Raw genomic sequence first — 23,938 nt, forward strand, 5'->3', positions numbered from 1 at the left:
TTCCTGAGGATCCCAGAGAGGGACACATGTGGATTGCGGACCCATTTTCTGTGGATCCCACTAAAAATGATGTTGCTTTGCCCTCACATCTGGAATCCCAGCTTCTGGAAGTAGCCAATGACAGTACTTTAAAGTTGCAGTGGGGCAAACTGGATCTGGGCTCCTTCTGGATTGCTGTCTCAAAAGAGTACCCATGTCTAGCACTGAGGGCTGTGAAACTACTCCTCGCATTCACAACTACATACCTGTGTGAATCAGGATTCTCCATTGTGGCCACAACTAAGACCAAGGCCCGAAACAGACTCAAAGCAACACTGGAGGCTACTCTGAGAGTGAGCCTTTCCCCCATTCCACCCAGGCTGGATCTGATAATGTCTGTGAAGCAGGCCCAAGTGTCTCATTAAGAGGGGAACATAAATAGGGAGTTGTAGCTTGTTCAAATTGGACTGTTGTGACTGTTATTGTTCATTTATAACAGATATGAAGAGCAACTTCAGGTTCTGCCATGCAAAAATGTAGACTGCTGAAACAATTATCAAATTATTTTGCAGATTATAAAGCTATATTTTTTCATTTGCACTTTATTTCAATTTTCATTTACAACTTTATTTAATTTTAAAAATATTATTTTGAATCTGTTTACTTAAGCAAAACATTTTATTGTTTTTCTTTTATTTATTTTTATTTATATACATTTTCTATTTTTGTAAGTAAAATTTGTCAAATCTAACTGATTTTTGTGTTAATATGCCTGACTTGAGCCTTTACATTTGTTCTTGATGCAGATTGATTTGTTCCATGAATTGTTGTGTGTTTGGCATCTTGTTATATGTGCAGGTTTACATACACATGGATAATAAACTGTTAAACTGCAAGTGGATTTCATTTAGTTATTGAATACAAATCAAATCAAGGGTGAGATCAATAAACCAATACAGTGCTAATATTTGAATGGGCCCTGGGCCACTTTGTACTGTAAAATTTGGGCCCCGACATCAAAAAGGTTAAGAACCCCTGTTCTAGAGGAAGTCTCAGGTCACATGTGACAGTCATGTCATCAAAATGCTACAGTAAACACAGAAACACCTCACATTAAATGTCCTGCCATACTGATCATTGCTCTAAAAAATATCAACGTGGTTACAGTTACAACTCTGATGCATTGCTGGGTTCTTGATCTTGTGGCATTATGTCCTCTATTTGAATGCTGCACAAAAGGTCTGTGTGCTTTACATTCATTTGTAACATATCTCATGAACACTATTTAGAGTAGACAACAGATTTAGGGTAATTAGCTTTGATTAGTTATTTAAAAAAAAAAAAAGAAAGAAAAGAAAAGAAAAACAGACGTTAATAATGAAGTTATATACAAAATAATGAAGAGAAAAAACAGTCAGAAAGTCTGGATTTTATCAAGTCAAATGCAATGACTTACAACTCAGTAAGTGTTGGAATGCAACACACACAAAAAAGGAGTAAAACCCCTTAACTTTCCATTTTCAGCTGCTTAGACTATGGGGAAATAAGGGGAATTCCATGACCCAAGACAGGAAAGGTAGAAGACTTTGCTGAGTAATACCTGCTGAAACTTCCTTACCGTGACATCACAGGCTATTAATGATTTCTGGATGGTGAAATCAAATACAAATTCTTCTTCTGTTGAATCAGTGTCTTGATGTCTATTCTGACATCACTGATATTCGGTGGTCAGACATTTCCTAAAATTTGCTGTTGTCCATGGCCCGTTTCCAGTGCTGTATATCTGCCCACTCATCGGGGTAACAGAAATCGGCACTGTTCACACCACGGACTCGCTATCTCTTGTTTCACATAAATGCATCTTATGCCATCTTGCATCTCATTTAGTGAAAACTTACTGAAATAGTTACAGTTAGTCTTGTTGTTGGGCCAGAGAAGAACTGACCACCGACTGTGCCTGGTTTTTTTCCATTCTGTCACCTGATGGATTTTGGGTTTCTTGCACTGTCACCTCTGGCTTGCTTAGATGGGAACACTAATTCAACAATATTATTGAACTGCCTGTAATGATACCATTGTATGAGAACTGAACTGAGCTGGACGACGACATCACTGTTTTCTCCAGAGCTGCTGTATAGATAAATAAGTTTTAATAACATTTTTACAACTGAAATGAATCAACACAGAACTTAAGCAGGACAATGACACTATTTTCTTCTAGAGCTGCACTGTAAAACCCAATAAGTTCAGAATACTCAAAACATTTGAGGAAACTTATTACTTCAAAACATTTAAGTAAACTAAATCATTTTTTTGAAGTTGGTAGAACTTAAAATTTTTGTGACAAGTGGGGCGGGGCTGAGAGCCATGGAAACGGATCAAGGCCAGTGTGGTGCACAGGTGTCTCTCACTAACAATCCCGTCACCAGCATCCCTTTCCCAACTCATCATAATGTTAATTACATACAGTTAATTTACACAAACATCACATTCAGATCTTGGTTAAATGTTACATAGCAAATAACACATGCTATTATAACTATCAGAGAGACATTATCAGAGAGTCAACAAACAACATAAGTGGTCTTAAATGTTTTGCAGCTCATGCTCAACCTAACCACAGGCTCTACTCTTCACCACAGTGGTAACCCTAACTAACATAACAGAACCCCCCTGAATCCCAACATAACACATTAAACATTAACTTACATCTCCATATGTTAATCTTGTGCAAAAACACACAAAATAACACTTAATTTCAACAGTTATTTATATGGTCTGACGCAAAGCATGCTGGGCATTAGAAATCTGCTGCAGCTCAACTCAATCATATTAAGTTCAGCTTACTACAATGAAATTTTGAGTTCATGCTACTTTTTTCTATTAAGTACAATGAACTTTCATTATTATTTGAGTGAAACAATGTAGCAAATTAGCTCAAAATAAATATGAATAATTAATCAGAACTAGTCATAATTAATTATTAATATTTGGATTCAGTTAATAAAATTAACTTAATGTAATAAAATTAATATTACAATCAATTAACCCGTTGTCCAATGAACACACAGTGTTAATTGTTTATTAATTCTAAGAAATATTCATTTCCAGGTTATGGGAAATAACAATCTTATTGTACAGTACTACTAAGAGCCTGTAAGTCAGGATCGACATGAATAGGGACTCCAGCATATGAGCGCAAAACACAGACAACTTTACATGTGACATGAACGAGACTTTATTAACTAGACTAAACACTTAAACTACTAACATTCACACACATACATGCATACAGTTTACCAAGAGAGAGAGAGCTAAAGCAGAGTACAGGAAGCAAGAAGTTACAGCATTGTTTGACATTCAGCAGATCAACAGCCTTGAGCAAACCATCAGTTTAGTTTTAACAGGCCCTTCTTTAAAAGGGGTAAGGATACTCAATGTATCCAATAATGAGACTAAGTTTGATACTTGCATGTCTCTCCAAGTTGAATTAAAACTGTCCTGATGCAATTTGTGGAGGCTTCCATTGAACCTTTGCTGATATTGTCTTGACGAAAGAGAACCAGTTGGATTCAGAGGATCTTTGGTGAATGGAAGGTCTAGGCCGAGGCCTGGCACAAGCTTGGGGTTCCTTAGAAGCTTCTAGCTTCTTAAAGCGTCATCTTGACGTCAGCATTTGTCAGTAAAAGAGAAGAAGAGAGGGTTTGATCTTGTGATCAGTGAATATAAGGGGTGAAGATGGCACACCCTCTTGAGGCGTCTGAGCCAATAAGGAGTTGCCCCCTCGGAGGGAAGTTTTACGAGTCTTTGTTCTGTAGCAAGATATTAGCATAAGACACTGGATTGGATGAATGAGAAAAGAACCTTCTAGATTCTTATAATACTAATGTGTCACAGAGTTAGTAACATGTAACATAAATTGAAAGTTGGAGTCCGTAGATACCAAACATGCTACCAGTGTGATTTCAGTTAACTATATATTTGCAACTATGGAACATTAATACCAAAATAGTTCAAAAGAGAGAATTAATACATAGAATAAAGCCTATAAAAGTAAAGTCATGAGATGGGAAAATTGGATACATGTTTATACATTTCCCAAGTGGTTATGTGGGGAAGCACTTCCCAACATCTATTTTAAATCATGGATCTGATGGCGGACAAATATGGACAATGATTCCGATAAGAGAATCATGCACAGGAGAAGTATATCCTCTTCAAACTTCTCTTTAATAGCACTTGTCAGGCAGTCAGTAATATCCATTTACAATATAATTGTGTGGAGTTATGGAAAGTTGTGTTGTGGTCTGTAAAACAATAAATGAATATAATATGAATACAATGAATGAATGAATGAATGAATGAATGAGGCATTTATATAGCGCTTTCATATGTACTACTGTACACCCAAAGCGCTTTACAATCATATCAGGGGTCTCTCCTCATCCACCACCAGTGTGCAGCATCCACTTGGATGATGCGACGGCGGCCACAGTACAACGGCGCCAGTGCGCTCACCACACACCAGCTGTAGGTGGAGAGGAGAGAGAGTGAAAGAGCCAATTCAATGGATGGGGATTATTAGGAGGCCGTGATTAGTAAGGGCCTATGGAGGGAATTTGGCCAGGACACCGGGGTTACACCCCTACTCTTTACGAGAAGTGCCATGGGATTTTTAATGACCACAGAGAGTCAGGACCTCGGTTTAACGTCTCATCCGAAGGACGGTGCTTGTTACAGTACAGTGTCCCCGTCACTATACTGGGGCGTTAGGACCCACACAGACCACAGGGTGAGCACCCCCTGCTGGCCTCACTAACACCTCTTTCAGCAGCTACCTGGTTTTCCCAGGAGGTCTCCCATCCAGGTACTAACCAGGCTCAGCCCTGCTTAGCTTCAGTGGGCAACCGGTCTTGGGCTACAGGGTGATATGGCTGCTGGCAATATTTCTGTACAAATGTCTCAAAGTATCAATAACTGATTAAAACAGTCATTACAAATGAATAATCAACTTTCAGATAATATATGAACCTTATATAAGATGATAAACATCAATACACGGCATGACGCAGCATATAATAACAAGGCACGTGTTAACTCAACGTGATCATACTGATGCGGCTGACAAGATTAGCGTCTATCCACGATCGCGCCACGATCGTCATTTGCATATCTCAAACACTCGCCAAACATCTGACATTTACAATAACAACTTGTTGAATAAACAATATTCACATGATTACTCACAATTTTGCATGAACGCACAACACTGAACAATATCGGGAAGAGCGCGGCTGGAGCTGGCTCTCGCATCAGTCTGATGGAAGTAGCACGCTCATATCAGTCCGTCAGAAACCGTTGTGTATTTTCCGTTCCGGGATGGCCTTTCTGACAGGTTATATAGAGAATACCAAGGATAAGAGAGTTTATTTGTCCTTCTCAGAAAGAATGAAGTCAGAGTCACTAGTCTCTGCAAAATTCTTCCTGATCGTAAAAGGTCCAAGTATCTGTAACAGGACACCTAGTTCTGCCTGTGGTTTAGCTACGTTTGGGATGCTAGTTGCAGTTTTAGGGGATGGGTTCACAGAACTTTGATAGTGAGAGTGAGTTTATGGGTAATCCATTAAATACAATGAATAATTGTGTGGCTGATTGATCCAGACGCTACAACAAACTTTCACTGTTCGGTTTTACAGTGTGCTGTAGGAGAGTGGGGTAATGTGAGACATCGGGTAATGTGAGACACCCCCTGTATCTCGGCAACGGAACACATTTGTGGTTATGTGACAATTATGTTTTCAAGCCCCTCACATTTCCCCTTGGCCATGAAGGAGAGGACCTCATGGTGCTGTGCTAAGCATGTTTTTTTCACAAAAATATTTTTTTTGCATGTAAAAGTAAATTTTCTTGCGGTCAACTTAATCAACTGTTGTGCCAAAGCAAAATGATTCAGGTAGAAAAACTTATATCATACATGTTAATGAACTATCAACATATAAAACCATGTGATGATGCTAGCTGAAGATTAGCCTGAATTGCTAAGAGAGATAATTTTTTTCTAAAATGTAGTGGTGGGGTAAAGTGAGACAAATGCTTTGGGGTAAAGTGAGACATGAGGCACAAGTTAAATTTAGTCTTAAAAATATTTTAATGTAATATTACATTACATGTGTTTTATTTTTAATGTCATAAACATTGTAGAAAAGCCATCATGCCAAGGCAAAACACCAGGAAAGACAACCTGGGGCAAAAAAACCCTCGAGGAGAATCATGTGGCACATGTTGTGGTAAAGAAGCTGCCTCAACCTAAAAGGCCTGGAGAGATGGAGAGAGCAACTCCTCATCTTTCCCTGTAACCTTCAGGGCTGGAATGTAGAGTAGGCCTAGTGATGTTCTAATACAGATGGATCTAGTCCTGTGTTCTGAGTCCCAGGCTGTTCTAGCTGGTTCTGATTGTGCTTTGCTCTGACCTCCAGACACTAGCTGGCTCTAAGGGTGCGTTCACACTTGTAGTTTGGTTCGTTTGGTTGTATTTGGTCCGGACCAAAGAGGAAGAAAAAACATTTAGTCCTGGTCCAATTAGCGTTCAGATTGGCAATTTTATCACCGAACCAAAAGATACCGAACCTTGAGGCATAGGGATACATTCACAATGTGATTGGTCAGATTTTATGACGTATTGCCTATTTTGAGACGGAACTTAACAAAAATCCCAAACAATGCTGTGTGCTGAGGTAAATGCGCTCGTTGTGTGTGCATAGCAGCGCATAGCCTGCGTGTGATGGTATTTTGGCCAGCTGGGAACTCGTGAAGAGCTTATAACATGTGTAAAGTTGTCAAAACAGCGGCAGGAATCCATCCGTCACACACACAAACGAGACATGCGTCTGATGCCTGTGATGGGCAAACTCGCAACTATGACAAGACAAAACGACATGCGTGAGGATTCTGTCCTTTTTAGGGTCTCTTTTTAGGACAGCGTTCACATATGTTCAAATAAACCGCACTAACTGAGCAATCGCACCAGGGTTTGTTTTAATCGAACAAAACATGACAAGTGTGAACGCACCCTAAGGGTCCTGTGTTCTGACCCCCAGATTGTGTTCTAATCTAACTGGTTCTATCTGTCATTTGAATGTTAATTAAAATATTTTGAATTATATTATGTTGTATTTGATTTTGTTCAGAGTTACTTTCAAGTGTTTAGAAAAAAAAATTGCTTAATTGACCAGTCCCCATGATTCTGTTACTAGTCTGACATTAGTTCTGGAATGTGTGGTTGTCAAGCTAGCTGTCAGGATTCTAACTGTTACAACATGTGTTGTTATGGTAGTTTCAGAGTGGAAAAAGTAAGTGGATCAGTTTACCCCCTTGATTTCTCTGGTCTGTCTCAGTTTACCCCTAAGCTGGGGTAAAGTGAGACACAAGATGACTTTTTTTAAAACAATCATATTTTCACTGACCTTCGTCCTGAATACATTCTGATAATTTCTATGGCTAGGAAACATCCTGAATTAATGGGAAATGTGTAAATTTTACTGATATATCATTTTAGCTCGCTTAGAGGGGAGCAAATGTAAAAAGTGTCTCACTTTACCCCACTCTCCCCTACAGCCAAAACAAACTTTGTTGCATTATTTTCAAGTTATCACTGTAAAGATGCTTTGAAACGATCGTTATTGTAAAAAGCACTATATAAATGAAGGTGACTTGACTCAGGCCAATTGTTTTGTACATTGTCATGGACTGGTGAATGTGATTTCACCAAATACATCATGCTCATGGATCACTATGGTTGTTAATCCTGAAACAACATTCCAATCAACCAGTCAGATTTGAGGGACAAATTTACAGTTTATATCAGGTTTAGGCTTACAACAATGGTTAGGTGCTTCTACATCAGTTTTATTCATTGATCATTTCCCTCTGATTTTAGAGATAAGTTATGGGTAGGGTTAAGGATAGGGATATGGTTAGGAATACATTTTCAGACAGGAATGTTGTTCTGGAATCATTCAGTTTTACATTCACATGATGTTTTATTAACAAAATTCGGGAGGAGCAACGTTCAAATAATCTGACTAATCATCACGTCATCTCGGCCAGCTGTCAGCAATCAGTAATCAATATCTACCCAATCAGCACAAGTGAAAGCATATATATAAGACACGGTCGACTCACCCATATTCCTCGACAGTTTGACAGCATCCCTCCACCACCCCGTCTCCTCACACCTGCACTAGTTACTTTCCAGAATACTAACCAGAATGGGGGGAGTAATCTGGGTTCGGGCCAAAATACCGAGCTCGGAGCCCTCTCCTCGGACAGCACGCCAAATACGCATACTACTACGCATACATTTTTCTATCTGATTATTTGTAAGTGTGAACTCGTGAAATTCTCATCTTGGTCAAGCATGAGCCGGACTATCTTTCTCCTTTCCTTGGTCTTCCTGATCTGCATGGTGTCACGGTTCAAGGTGCATCATCGACTTTTACCCACTGTCTCTGTGTGTCCTGTCTATTTTCTGCAGCTCGTGACCTGGGCAATCAGCGCTGATTATTCGGCACGGGTGCGCACAGATCATGAGCTGATTTCTCTCACCTGTCGCTTATTTTTGTTGTTAGTAGATTGTTTTGTGTGCCTTGTCTCTTGTGTTTGGACCTGTTTTGTGTGTCTTTGTTTTCTTACCTGTTCTACTGCTGTGCCCAGGACGTCTAGACGAGGAGTATACATCTGGCCGTGCGCTTGCTGTTCTGTCTCGTTTCCTGTCCTGTTGGGTGTCGCACATGAGGTGGTCTCCACAGCCTGTGTCCGCAGGTGTCTGTACGGATGGCTCTGGAACTCTCTCAACTCCCTTTGTTGCCTGTTTGTGTGTTACTACACTTTGGATGTTTGTTATACCCAGAAGTGTCAATTTAACTGTTTCACTATCCTCTGCTTTTGAGTTCTCTTCACGCATCCTGACACATGGCTTCACTGAGGGTAAGAGCTTTTTCACATTTTATCATGACATTGAGCCTACAATTGTACATGTACTACATGCTTTATGAGTGCAAGTTTGAGTACTTGTTTAAATCCAACATCTTTTTGCATTTTTGCATTTTTTAGTGAGCAGACAAACATCACAAGTCACAAGTATTTATAATAGTAAAATAAAAAAAATAATAAAAAAAATCCCTCCAAAAGGTCATTGCTGTATTTTACTGTATCTGCCTCTGTACATTTATTTTTCTGTTGTAGACACTGAGCTTCAAAATAATTCCTGAGGTTTTTTTTGTTACAGTGTTATATGATCTCACTAGTGTTCACTGGGTAGTGCAGTAGTCTGTGTATTTGTTACGTTTTGTGTGTCATCTGATGCCAAAGTTTGATTTTGTCAGACAAGAATAAGTTTTTGACTAGAACATTTTATTTTGACCTGGAAGTTTGAGATTTGTACAAATATTTTTGGTGCACAAAAAACCCCCAAAATAATGACTTATTTAGTGATGGCCGATTTCAAACCACTGCTTCAGGAAGCATCGGAGCATAATGAATCAGTGTGTCGAATCAGCTGTTCCGAGCGCCAAAGTCACGTGATTTCAGCAGTTGACACACAGTCCGAATCATGATTCAATACGCTGATTCATAATGCTCCGAATCTTCATGAAGCAGTGTTTTGAAATCGGCCATCACTATATAAGTCGTTTTTTTTTTTTTTTTTTTTTTTTTGGTGCACCAAAAATATTAATATAATAATAAAAAATAAATAATATTAATATTGAACCACTGTACTCACATGAACTGATTTAAATATGGTTTTAGTACATTATTGGATCTTGAGAGAGGAAAGGTCATTGTTCCCTATGGAGGCCTCACAGAGCCATCGGATTTCAACTAAAATATCTTAATTTGTGTTCTGAAGATTAACGAAGGTCTTACGGGTGTGGAACGACATGAGGGTGAGTAATAAATGACAGAATTTTCATTTTTGGGTGAACTAAACCTTTAAAAACTCAATGCTCGGACTCATTACTAAAACGATCACATAGAAAAAATTCAATAGCTTGTATGCTGCTATCATGTGGAATATTAGAATATATATATATATATATATATATATATATATATATATATATATATATATAGTATATAGTATATGATTCCACGTCTAATGTAACAAGTAATAAGCCTATTTGATTGTGAGGCAATGTAATGGACTGTAATGTTTTAATCATATCCATAGAATCCTGTACAAAAGAAGGAAGACTTTGAACATAGGGTTTTAAAGAAGAACCAATAAACACCAATATTTTTTTTCTGTTAATGAACCCATACCAGCAATAATGGGTCTCCCTGGTGGATTAGCAAGATCTCTATGAATTTTCAGTAAAAATGTAAATTACAGGTGTAATTGGATATTCAACTTTTAAAAAAATCAAATTCATTTTTCGTTATATCACCTCTTTTAAGAAAATCTTAATGTCTCATGTATTTCATCTTTAAAAATTAAAGTTGGATCACCTTTTAATTTTGTATAAAAAGATGGATTTTCAAGTTCTCTATAAATTTCTTGATCATAATACTGAGCATCCATAATAACAATCAAACCTCCCTGGTCAGCTGTTTTAACAACTACAGATTTATCAATTTTTAGCTCTTGTAGAGCATTCCTTTGGACTTTAGATAAATTATTAAAAGAAACATGTTCTTGTTTTTTATTAAGAACTTCTCCCACATCTCTTTCAACCAATCGACAATATGTTTCTAATGAATGATTTCGATTTTTGGTGGAATGAATGTAGATTTTGTAAGGAATATTTGAGAATTAACTGATAAACTTTCACAATTATTGGGAGGTAAGTTTGAATTATTCTGCTCCTGACTCACAGACATAACTTCATATTGTCGATTGGTTGAAATGTGGGACAGCTTTTGTGGGGAAATAGCTAATCATTTAATTAATTGACAGTCTGTTTCAGCATGTTTTACTCTAAACAACACTTTCATTGGGAACTACTATATGTAGGTTGTTTTTTTTTTTTTGTTTTTTTTAAATATGTAAACTATATGTAGATTTTAGCTTGATAAAAATGTATTTTTTTAAGAGAAGGCAGACTAGGGAATGTTGCTACTGATGTCACTGCCATTACACAATAGGCTAAGAGGTGCCGCACGTGATTAAGTTAGCCGTTATGCTTTCCCTGGTAAGAGATACAGACCCTCTTATCTCCCTATAATAATACGATCTCTGGAGAGCAACTGCGCTTGACTGCATTGAATTAACATTACAAAGTGATGTTGCTTTACTATCACTTTTGCACCCTCAGTTAATATTGAAGCAATGTTGAGATTTCAACTACAAATCAACGGTAATATCACTGAATTAACATGAGGTGATGTTGGTTTAATAACGTTTGCACCCGCATTTAATGTTGAAACAATGGTGACCAAAAAATGAAAATCAAGATTACACTATGATTAATTCTGCATCACTGATGTTGAGGCAACATTGAAATTTACAAAAACAATCAATGGTAATATTGTTGAATATACTGATATATAGCCATATTGCACGGCTACGAGTGTGATATTGCGTTTATACAACAGTTCAACGGCATGAGTGTGTAAACAAATAAGAACAACAACGGGGTGTCTTTAAAACCCTCTTTTGTGCAGCACTATGTCCTTCCGCCATGGATTCAAATCTCAAGTTGACAGTAGGACCAAGCCTCCGTTACTAATTCTAAAACGTCAAGTGAAACTTGTATATTATATTCATTCATTACACACAGACTGATATATTTCAAATGTTTATTTCTTTTAATTTTGATGATTATAACTGACAACTAAGGAAAATCCCAAATTCAGTATCTCAGAAAATTAGATTACTTAAGACCAATACAAAGAAAGGATTTTTAGAAATCTTGGCCAACTGAAAAGTATGAACATGAAAAGTATGAGTATGTACAGCACTCAATACTTAGTTGGGGCTCCTTTTGCCTGAATTACTGCAGCAATTACTGTGGCACTGGCCCAGGTGTTATGAGAGCCCAGGTTGTTCTGATAGTGGCCTTCAGCTCTTCTGCATTGCTGGGTCTGGCATATCGCATCTTCCTCTTCACAATACCCCATAGATTTTCTATGGGGTTACAGTCAGGCGAGTTTGCTGGCCAATTAAGAACAGGGATACCATGGTCCTTAAACCAGGTACTGGTAGCTTTGGCACTGTGTGCAGGTGCCAAGTCCTGTTGGAAAATGAAATCTGCATCTCCATAAAGTTGGTCAGCAGCAGGAAGCATGAAGTGCTCTAAAACTTCCTGGTATACGGCTGCGTTGACATTGGACCTCAGAAAACACAGTGGACCAACACCAGCAGATGACATGTCACCCCAAACCATCACTGACTGTGGAAACTTTACACTGGACCTCAAGCAACATGGATTGTGCGCCTCTCCTCTCTTCCTCCAGACTCTGGGACCCTGATTTCCAAAGGAAATGCAAAATTTACTTTCATCAGAGAACATAACTTTGGACCACTCAGCAGCAGTCCAGTCCTTTTTGTCTTTAGCCCAGGCGAGACGCTTCTGACGCTGTCTATTGTTCAAGAGTGGCTTGACACAAGAAATGCGACAGCTGAAACCCATGTCTTGCATACGTCTGTGCGTAGTGGTTCTTGAAGCACTGACTCCAGCTGCAGTCCACTCTTTGTGAATCTCCCCCACATTTTTGAATGGGTTTTGTTTCACAATCCTCTCCAGGGTGCGGTTATTGCTTGTACACTTTTTTTCTACAACATCTTTTCCTTCCCTTCACCTCTCTATTAATGTGCTTGGACACAGAGCTCTGTGAACAGCCAGCCTCTTTTGCAATGACCTTTTGTGCCCTCCTTGTGCAAGGTGTCAATAGTCGTCTTTTCGACAACTGTCAAGTCAGCAGTCTTCCCCATGATTGTGTAGCCTACAGAACTAGACTGAGAGACCATTTAAAGGCCTTTGCAGGTGTTTTGAATTAATTAGCTGATTAGAGTGTGGCACCAGGTGTCTTCAATATTGAACCTTTTCACAATATTCTAATTTTCTGAGATACTGAATTTGGGATTTTCCTTAGTTGTCAGTTATAATCATCAAAATTCAAATAAATAAACATTTGAAATATATCAGTCTGTGTGTAATGAATGAATATAATATGCAAGTTTCACTTTTTGAATGGAATTAGTGAAATAAATACACTTTTTGATGACATTCTAATTATATGACCAGCACCTGTATATCTAGACAACGCGCAAATGAATGGAACTGAAAATAGTACTGCTCAAATCGAACTCGTTTTAATTGATTATTTCGAAACGGTAATGAAGATTCAATGTTAAGCATTTTTTATTTTAGTTGTGAGGTTTTCAATTTAATTTTAATATTTTGGTTAGTAGCCTGTACGGCCCAGTCCGTGTAATGCTTTGCCGTTCTTTGTTCAGTTCGCACCATCAAAAATGAACCAAATGAAAAGTTGACCTTAAACTTTCATTTTTCATTTTTAAGAATAATTCACAAAGGAAAGAAGACAGAAGCCTCACATCTGTGAATACACTGCCAACTTACCGAACTCCTTGAGTTAAGCACGGATATTATTCTTTACAGGCTACTTAAGTCCAAGTCCAATGTAAGAACCGCTCAATGTACTGTACAGAGCTGTCTGATGTAGTGTAGGGCAGGCGATAAATTATTGCATGGCCAGACGTGCCATACCCAGAGCATGGTGACATTGATGTTGAGTTTTGATCCAAACCATCATTTTGCTTGAGATTGACATTTCAATGTTTAATGTATGTTGGATCAACATTGAACTATTGATGAAAGCTGACAGCACACATGGGTGGAGACAGTGACATTGAACAAACGGTGATTTGTAGTTGATGACCACAAGATCATGCTAGCATGTGTTTCTGCAGAACACTAGTGGGTGTTTCCCAATCAGTGGGGTGTTTTCAAACCACAATGAGCTTTTACCTGATTCGCTCTAATCCATTGGGGGCTTGGTTTAGAGGTAGGCCTTCAAGATTTTAGCATGTCTGTTGAAAATGGTTGAAAAAAATCCATTGTAGTTTGAAATTGGCCACTGATTGGTAAACGCCCATTTTGGTTTTGCATGTGCACTTCTCACAGTATATGTGGAAAACTGGAAAAGTAAAACCACTAACAAAGAAAAATATCACAGAGAACTAGCCTACTTTACAAAGTAAAAGAGAAACAAGAACATAACAGGGCTAAAAATCTGAACGAAACTGAAAGATTGTTGTGTTCGAACATAGAGAGGATAGCTGTTCGGGTGAGTAGCAGCATAAACCACACTTCTCATAAACCGTGCCATAGACTTATTATTCGAACAAATTATAGGCTACATGTTTGATAAACAGTTGTGAGGGCAATTTATGCATGAATGTAGGCTATTTATAAATAGGATTATATGTCGACAGAACTGTGATTCTAGAGCTTTATTAGCGTTATATCGAAAGAGGAATCGAAACAACCAGAGCCGGCCCATTATATAGGCAGTATAGGCAAATGCTAAGGGCGCAATCTCGCTAGGGGGCGCCAAAGAGGCCGGATGCGTGGACAGGGGCGGTTCTACCGGGGTGGCACCAGTGCCCAAGGAAGTCGACCGGAAGTTGAAGTCGGCCGGGTGCCGCCATCTTGTAGCAGAACTTCACTTGCGTTAGCATCCCCATTGACTCCCATTCATTTTGGCGTCACTTTGACAGTGAATAACTTTACATCTGAGGCGTTTAAAGACTCCATTTGTCCATTATTTATTTCTAAAGATACACGACAATGTATAAAGGGCTCCATTACCTTCTATGTTACATTATGGCCCCGTAGATACAGTTTTTGTAAAAATAGGCTAACGATTGCGTCATAACCACTCGACTCTCTGTCGCACAGTAGAGAAATTACCGTACAGACAGGAGGAGAAGCTCGCAGGCAATCGGGGAGATGTCAAGAGAGATGGCGTACTGGCGTTACATTTTAAAATACTATACAAAATAATTAATCAGAATACTTACTCCTGCTTACTCACGCCAAAGAACTCCCCGCTCAAGCTCGCCGTCTCTGCAAGATTAACGATGGCAGTTTGCACGCACAGCTACTAGAAGATTTACATCTGTCAGGCAGGTTGCGGACGTCATCAAGCTTAGTTTGAGTCTGCGCGTCAGAAACGGAAGTGCTAAAAATCGCTAAAAATGGGCTTCACTTGTCTCAATTGAGTTCCAATGGGGTCGCTGTGTCCATTTCTTTTACTGTCTATGGGTGGCACGGGGTAAGAAAAAGCTTTGCCACCCCAAAATCACAGAATAAAATATCTAAGCAGTGTTTCAAGTGCATGCTTTTCAAGAGCGGCACTTCAATGTGATGACCTAAATAAAACTGCGTAACGAAAAGTAATAGCAAGAAAACACGTCTTTCAATAAACTGTGCATGATGGTTTCACGCGCAAGCAGCGCGCCCAGTGTGCTTCATTAACAAATGACTCTTATGAACCGGTTCTTTGATAGTCAAAAACACAGCGCAGCCAAGATCACTTACGATTTTTTCCCATATTTGTACGTGAATCGGAAAATTACTGCTTCCCGGTTAACTCAGAAGTCCTGAGAGAAATGTAGTCCGAATGTGTCTGAGATTCATTTTCGTTATTTTTTTGGCGAGCTGATTCAGCGACCGCTCGCTCCACTTTCATCATGGATAAAGGTATTTTTGCCATCCGACGAACCAATAACAAGAAATCAATACGGAGATCCCGATAACAGAAACTAATAGCAGAGTTGGGGTAAGAATCTAAACGTATTTTAGCTTTTCTCGATTGCTAACACATTATAAGTGATTCAGTTGGCCCAGTTTCCCAAACCATTCGTTCAGTTATCAAAACAAAGACACATTTCTCAAAACATTTAACACTGACAACATTAGGTAGCAAAACTGATGACACACACCAGTCAAAATCTGAGAGAGAGCTGAATGAATAATTTACAGGGGTTTTAAACTTACACAGTAGTAGGCTACTTTAGATGAGGGAAATTTCACGTTGTACTCCCTCAATGTTGTGATTGTCAACTTTCTTTGTAGCCATTTGTTATATGTATACTTTATTTTTTTGCAGCGCTGAGAAATGATTGCCTAGGGATATAGTCTTGTGTCAGAAGACCAATACACTGCTATAGTACTGTATATACTGTAATGAAATTTAGCCAAATGTACAGAGGATGCTGAATTTACTTTTATTGCAATTGTATACTGTATTGTGGTGCATACCAAGTTCATACTTATTTTTCTCATGCTTTTCATCTACTGCAAGATCAATTTATAATAGTAAAATGAAAAAGAGGTATTTTTGTTACCATGTTATATGAATTGTTTTCACTAGTGTTCACTGGGCAGTGCAGTAGTCTGTGTATTATGTTTTGTGTGTCATCTGATACCAAAGTTTGATTTTGTCAGACAAGAATAAGTTTTTGACTATAACATTTTATTTTGACCTGGACATTTGAGGTTTGTGCAAGTTGGTATATAGTTTTCATATTGTGTTTAGTTGTGAGAAAATGTTGAATTGTTTCATGAATTGTGCATTAGGAATCAAGAAAAACAATATGACTGAAAAGTTTGAAAGACAAATTTATGTTGGCTTGTCATAAAGCCAACTTAAAGTCTTGTTTAAAAAAACGTAAAAACTTTGGTCAGTTAGTCCAGAATATAGATGTTCTGGGTGATCGCTAAAGTGTTGCTAGGTGGTTGCTAGGAGATTCTGGGTGGTTGCTAGGCTCTTGCTATGCAGTTGCTGATGTGTTGCTAGAGTATGTGGTTGATAGGGTGTTCTGGGCGAACGCATAACAGAAACTCAAAAATTGTTTTGTTGCTCTTTAACTTGCACTAAAATGTGATTTATACCATTGAAGTAGCCTTTGTTATATTAATAAAACTGCTCATATCCTTTAGTGATACAAACTCAGACTCATTTAGGATATTGATGGATATTGAAATTTTGTTATTTATTAATTTTAAACAGTATATAGATACTTTCTGGTAATGCAATGTTTGTGAACACAATTGTGTATGTAAGAATATAAATCTCCAAAAACTATGCATGAGCGCTTGCTTTGGTGTTGCCACCCCTCATAGACCTCATGCCACCCTATAAATAATTTTCTAGATTCGCCCCTTTGGATAAATCGCAATATAAGGGGGCGGCAAAAAAATCTTGCCTAGGGCGCCAAAGAGGCTAGGGCCGGCACTGGAAAGAACGTTAAGTAAATCAACTTAAAAAAAGAAAGTGCTCAGTGACTCGGCGCTCAAACCTCAAGCAGCACTCTCAGCCTCTGAACAAGAAACAGTGAGTAGAGTTTTGTAGGCTATGTTAATTTTTATGTAGCCTATGTTAAATATCCCGCTGGAACTTTAACTGTGTAAGCTTATGATTTGTGAATGAGATTTCAAAGTGCGTTATCACAAAACTGTAAAATATAAATGGATGGAAATCTTCAATCATTTGCGTTTTAGCCGAAATGAAATAGGCTACTGCCCTTTCATGTATTTATTGTGACCAAATCCCAGTGCTGCTTGCTTGTTTCACCTAAATATTTGGACATGATTAACAGAGAGAGGTAACAACCAAGCTTTTCATCTACTGCAAGATCAATTTAATTGTCAATCATTTTAATGGATGACGCAGAGAAAACTCTGACCAATATAAGAGGACAGTTGTACTTGCATAAACACATTTTGGTACACTTTGAAATATTGCCTTGTGAAAGCAAACCGAACCAAGAAGAAACTACAACATTGAACCAAATTAAGTCCCTGTTTCGGAACAAAAAAAAATATATATATATATATATATATCTTGGTTCGGTTTGCTTTCACAAGGCAATATTTCAAAGTGTACCAAAATGTGTTTATGCAAGTACAACTGTCCTCTTATATTGGTCAGAGTTTTCTCTGCGTCATCCATTAAAATGATTGACAAGTTCGCTTCATGAGCATATTGTGGCTTGTTTAATACCTATACTGTCGAGACCGTCATTCCCGCTGTTATATTATGTACTTCATCCGTACTAATTCAAGCGCGCTCTCTCTGTATCTCCCAGCGCTCTCTAATAGATTAACTGTGTCGAGACACATGCAAACACTTATCCTATATGAATGTTATAATTCAGCTAGAGCGGGAATCAAGGCTTCGTCAGGAAAGCGTTCTTGCACGGAGAAGCTCGATTACACAACGTTTTGATGGAGAGGCGCTCTTTGGTTTTTAACTGCAGTAGCCTAACTAATGACTCAAAGAGTCAAGTACTGCTGAATTTTATATAGGCCAAACACATTTCCCGTTAAGCCATTAAATATGACATATTTTGGTTCGTTGGGTTGGATTGCGTTCACAAAACAAGCGAACCGCCCCAGAGTTTGTTTTTAATAGGGCCGATACCGTCTCATTCAGGCGATCTCGGAGCGATTGTTTTGGTGCGGGTCCGAACGCGATTGCCGTGTTCACAGTACAAAACCTAAACGACCATTAAAACGTAAAACATTAGCCTACCTAAACGACCCGAGCCAAGGGAGAAAACGCACTAGGTTCCGAAACAAACGTTCAGGTGTGAAAACACCTTGATTCTCTCGAACCCTGGTGCATCTGCGTTCATCTTTTATTTTTATTTTTATTTTTTTTAATTTGGTGCTATTATGCGCAGCTGAATAAATGACACTTGGGTTTACTGTAGCCTGTGTAGCATGAAGGCAGATTTTTACTGTGTGCCTGCAAGCAGAATCTTTAAGAGGAGACAGTGGATTGCCATAAATTTGCTGCCCTATTTGCACTTGCTATGCGCGAATAAAAAATAAAAGTGAACATGTAACCAAGTATGGTGTTCCATACTCAGAATTTGTTCTCCTCTCTTAACCCATTCATGTGCACACACACAGTAAGTATTGAACACAAACACACACACCATGAACACCCATTGGGCAGCTGTTTTTGCTGTGGCACCCGGGAGCAATGTTCCCTCTAAGCTGCGCGCGTGCGGGGCCGCGCAGAAAAAATAATTGCCGCGGAGAGAACAGACATTAAAATCATGTGTGGGGAAATCCATTTGATTGTAGTAATTTAAATGAGAAATAATTGCAGTGCTCTGGACAACCGCTATAGAGTTATTGTCGCTATAGAGTTAGAACCGGTGAATGCGGTTTACAGGTTTCATAGAAAGAGAACGATTGAGCGCGTGTGCTGGCCTTGAGCCAAATCAGTCGCGGTAATACTGTAATGTTTGTGGACTAAATGCCTCAATACGAGAGGCAACGCGAAACGAAAAGAAATGTGAAATAAAACGTCATGTTTTAATGAAAAGTGGTGGAAATAACGGATGATGGGCACAGAATGCTAACAAAACTCTGAGACATTTACAATCACACACCCACCACAGGTGTAGCTTGCAAACTCAAAATACATCAGTGATATACCTCAGTTTAAATAGATTTTTGTGTGTGGTGGTGGTGTGGGTTTCAAGGATGTTTATATAACTATAAAAGAGTTAACGTTCACTTTTCTTAAAAATATTTAGCTATCAGATCTGTTTAAATGCTTCAGTTTGTTTTCACTTTATAATATATTAAAACAAATGGAAGCATTTAAAGTGATATTATACTGTATATCAGTTTAAATACTTAAATATTATATTATATTTTATTATATTATAATGTAAGAGTAATAAAAAATTGATCTCACAAGGGGATTGTTTAGGGCTCCTTGCCATGAAAAATCTTGAAACCTCCTGGTATATTATTTCTGGGAAATTCATAAGCAATAAACATGTAATATTGATGGTTTAACACTGTCTGTTGCTAATAATTGACTGTACAAAAACACATTATGGTTGTTCCAAACCATCATTGTAACTGGCTGCTCATATTATATTATTATAAAGAATTGAACTGTCCTGCATGAGGACAGAAATTATTTTTTAATAGAATTTCTTGGTAAAGACCTATTTCTTGGTAACCTAAAATGTGCTTAATTTAGCGACTGAACTGCTTGTTTTCAAACATATTATTTAATATATCACTAAGTTACATCAAGGGTCAAATAAAATAGAAACGGCACATTAAAGTTAAATGTTACAGTTGCATGATAAAACCATTTTTTTTTGCATGTGTTTAAGTTCATTGTACAGGTCTGATATAAAGTATGTTTTTGCTCAGGTGGCCAAAATGTGCGCTCAACAGAGAAAAGTTTTGCTCAGCGAGGAAAAAAAAAAATTAGAGGGAACATTGCCCGGGAGTGATTGGGGGTTAGGTGCCTTGCTCACGGGCATCTCAGTTGTGGGTGAGAGTGGAAGAGAGCACTGTTAATTCACTACCCCCACCTATATTTTCTGCCAGTACTGAGACTTGAACCCACGACCTTTGACTCTCTAACCATTAGGCCACAACTGCCAGCTCACTCTCGCTCGTATCTAAGGTAAATAATCAAGACTATCACCCCTTATATGTCTTATATTTAACTAAATATATCGCAATCGGCTAAAACACATGCGCAGGTTACTTCACTTCCTGAATCGTGGCACTGTTCGAGTGCACATTTTCAGGTCTACAAGAGGTTTTCATTCCTCTTCAAACTTGTATTTCAGCATAATATGCATACTTACTGTTAGTAAAGTTATTAAAGTCAGAGTAAAAGTAATTTCCTCATTCTTGTGACATTTCAAACCTGTTGGACTTTTTTTCTGTGGAGCCCAAAAGCAGATTACAGGCATACCTCAGTCACCATTCATGTCAACTGCAGGAAACAAGCAGAAAAAAATAATTCATGAATCCATTCTTGTGTAAAATTGCCTCATTCAAGAAAAGATAAAAAAGTATCATATTAGTCACCTCATGTGTTATGAGTTTTCTGAAGCCGTATAGCCTTTTTTAATAACAAAAGACTAACATTTATTTAAGTTATAAGTCATTAAAGGTGCTACAGAGGATCTTTTCGTTGACTGAGAAACTAAAGACTGTTAGTCAGTTTTTTTTAAATGAGCGCATGCATAAGAACAGCCCTCTCCTTCACAGCTCATTTCGAGGGAACGCCTCCCAAAACTCGTGCACGAGTATTGGAACACGAGTGTTTACCACCGGCATTCGCTGTGTCGTGTTATGCCGAGTTCAGACTGCACGATTTTAGCCCCGATTTTGGCACGCCGACAGGTTTTGAGAAATCGCCGACAAATGCCCGAAATCACAGGCAAATTGGTGCTCGTTCACGCGAGTGACAATCACGCAGTGTGAATGAGCAAAGACGCGATCTGAGAGAATCGCCAACGAGTCGCCGACGCCCGTGAGATATTTGGCATGCTAAATATATGGACCTGTTGGCGATTCAAAATCCTGCTGTGTGAAAAGTGTTCTGACTGAAAACTACATCGGCGATGACCGACAGCCAATGAGAGAGCAAGATACAGAGCAGCGGGGAGTTCGGGGAGGAGTTATAGACCACAACATCTGCAAGCATGGCTTCATTCACATAAACATTACAATTCTATCAAACGGAAACAAAATACAAACATTTGCTTGACCATCTGCAACAGCAGCACATTGAAAAGTTATGTATTTACCTCCAACTCTTGTTGCAGAACACACAATCCACAGTCTCCCCAACCATTTCCTCCTCCATATTTTTCTTTTCTTTTTCTTGTTTTCGCTGCAAATCGGCGCACAGGCAGCTCGTATTGCAAGCATCTTGCGGGCTACCGTTTTTAATAATAATAACTCCGGTCTTGCAAGCGTGATATCGCGTTGTTTCCTTGTCATGTCTCGAGTGGGTTTGGTTGTGAAACGTAGTTTGCGTGCCAGACAGAGTTGTCGGCGATTCTTCCTATTGTAAAGTCATGCAGTGTGAAAGCTTCTGTCGCCGATCCATCGTGCAGTATGAACACAGCAGCGACTGAATGCTGGCCAAGATAGTCATGCAGTGTGAAAAGAACAGTGACCTGACTACTTTGAGAATCGTGCAGTCTGAACTCAGCTTTAGTGGATTCATTATGTCGGACTCACCGCAGGTAACTCATAATCTGCAGTTGTTACTCCTGTCTCCTGACAAAAACATTGCATGCGGCGCCTGTAGAGTGTGGAAAGTTACTGGAGCGCGCAGCCGCGCACGTCTCTCACAAGGAATGCCATGGCAGTGATTGACAAGCCAGAGGGCCAATCGTTTACACGATGATCGCGTAAACGATTGGCTGATGTTTTTAAGGCCCTACCTCGTGCACAGATGATGTATATTCCTTTCAATGCACCTAATAAATAGTCTTTTATCAGTTAGTAAAGACAGTTTCAAGTATTATTGCAAAAATGTATAAGACAAAACATCCTCTGTAGCACCTTTAAATCTTACCCTCTGACAGAGATGTCTTACTGGTATATTCAAATTGGTCACAATGCAAATGATTAAGGTATAAGAAAAAAGGTAGCGAGCATAATTGATGCCAAACCTGTCATATTATTAACGTGAATGAGATTTGAGAGCTGCCGCATGGGGAAAGATTTTCAGAGAATAACAGATTCAGTTTTGTCTTCACACAGTTCGTCACACAGCTATTGTAGCTATAGGGATTAAAGAATCTGTGAACAAGTGAGCATTTTCAGACAACAGAGTCCACAATGAGAGTCCATTCCTGTGCTGGACTCGACCCTGACTCTGGGGCTATTCAGAGTTGGTGAATCAACTCTTTTGGAGTCAACTCCCCATCACTAACTTTGAGGTCTCTGATATTATGAAAAGGTGACTCCAGAACCTCAGAACTCAATACAAAGTGCTTCAAGGATCCCATAAGTTCCTGAAAGAACTGCAAAGACTGTCAGTGGTTCCACCAGTAACCCTATTGTCGGAGAAAGAGTTTTGAGGCACTTAATATACATTTTAAAGTTCCTTGAGTACCCGACAGGATATTTGAGGCACCTTTTAAATAAGGCCTACACTGTAAAAAATGAATGTGATTTTAACGGTAAAATATTGTAAAAATGTAGATAGGTTAACAGTAAGTTCCTGTACTATATACAGAGAAAAACTGTAAAAGCTCTTACCAGACATTTTATGTAATTTTCACAAGTAAATTAATTTTAGAAGTAAAAAAGAACAAAATCAATGTATAATTTACAGTCAAAAACTGTAAACTGATATTCCCACAATTCCCTGTGTGACATGCCACATTTAAAAAGTATTTTATTTTAAAAAATCATGTTTTTAATAGTTTTTGTTATCGGTTATCTACATTAGGGTTTTATGTTACATCTTCTGTTGTTTAATGAATGTTTATTGCATTATTTAAGTGTTGTGGGTTACCATGATGGTGTTTTGCGTTTGCGTGAATGAATCTTTGCACCTTCTTTATATTAGTATATACTTCAGCTCAGCTTCTTCATGTGGCTTTCTCTTTTACCACCTGCATTATTTTGTTGGTTGTCAGTATATGTTAAAGGTACAAAACAGATTTTAGTAGTAGTGGGCATTGTTGAATTTACATTCAGAATTTCTTGTTTGTAAATTACAGTTTTATACTGTAAAATTTACAGTTTACCCCTTTTGTTGTAAAATAGAATAAAGTGTTGAAACACCAGGAATGTTACTTGGCCCACCTTACATTTCTCAAAGCTGGAGCCAGGCCTGACTCTGACTTGAGCCTTTGATACTCAAAAAATGTTCGCGGTGAAATACATTGACGTAATTGTCACTGCAATGCAATACAGCATTGTCATGTCTATCATTTCCATGCGTTTTCAAATATCCTGTCGGGTACTCAAGGAACTTTAAAATGTATATTAAGTGCCTCAAAACTCTTTCTCCAACAATAAGGTTACTGGTGGAACCACTGACAGTCTTTGCAGTTCTTTCAGGAACTTATGGGATCCTTGAAGCACTTTGTATTGAGTTCTGAGGTTCTGGAGTCACCTTTTCATAATAT

General features: G+C 38.4%; 1 protein-coding gene, 1 long non-coding RNA gene and 1 pseudogene across 19 annotated transcripts in view; 1 reads left to right on the forward strand and 2 right to left on the reverse strand.

Moving 5' to 3' along the window:
• The window catches only part of LOC125266972, a 105,593-nt gene that overhangs the window by 36,831 nt on the left and 44,824 nt on the right, over positions 1-23,938 (forward strand). The window lies entirely within an intron of this gene.
• Positions 1-23,938, reverse strand: part of LOC125266976 — an 81,100-nt gene that overhangs the window by 16,238 nt on the left and 40,924 nt on the right. The window lies entirely within an intron of this gene.
• On the reverse strand, positions 4,805-4,921 carry LOC125268044 (annotated as a pseudogene).

Source organism: Megalobrama amblycephala, linkage group LG4 (genome assembly GCF_018812025.1).
Source record: "Megalobrama amblycephala isolate DHTTF-2021 linkage group LG4, ASM1881202v1, whole genome shotgun sequence".
NCBI lineage: Eukaryota > Metazoa > Chordata > Actinopteri > Cypriniformes > Xenocyprididae > Megalobrama > Megalobrama amblycephala.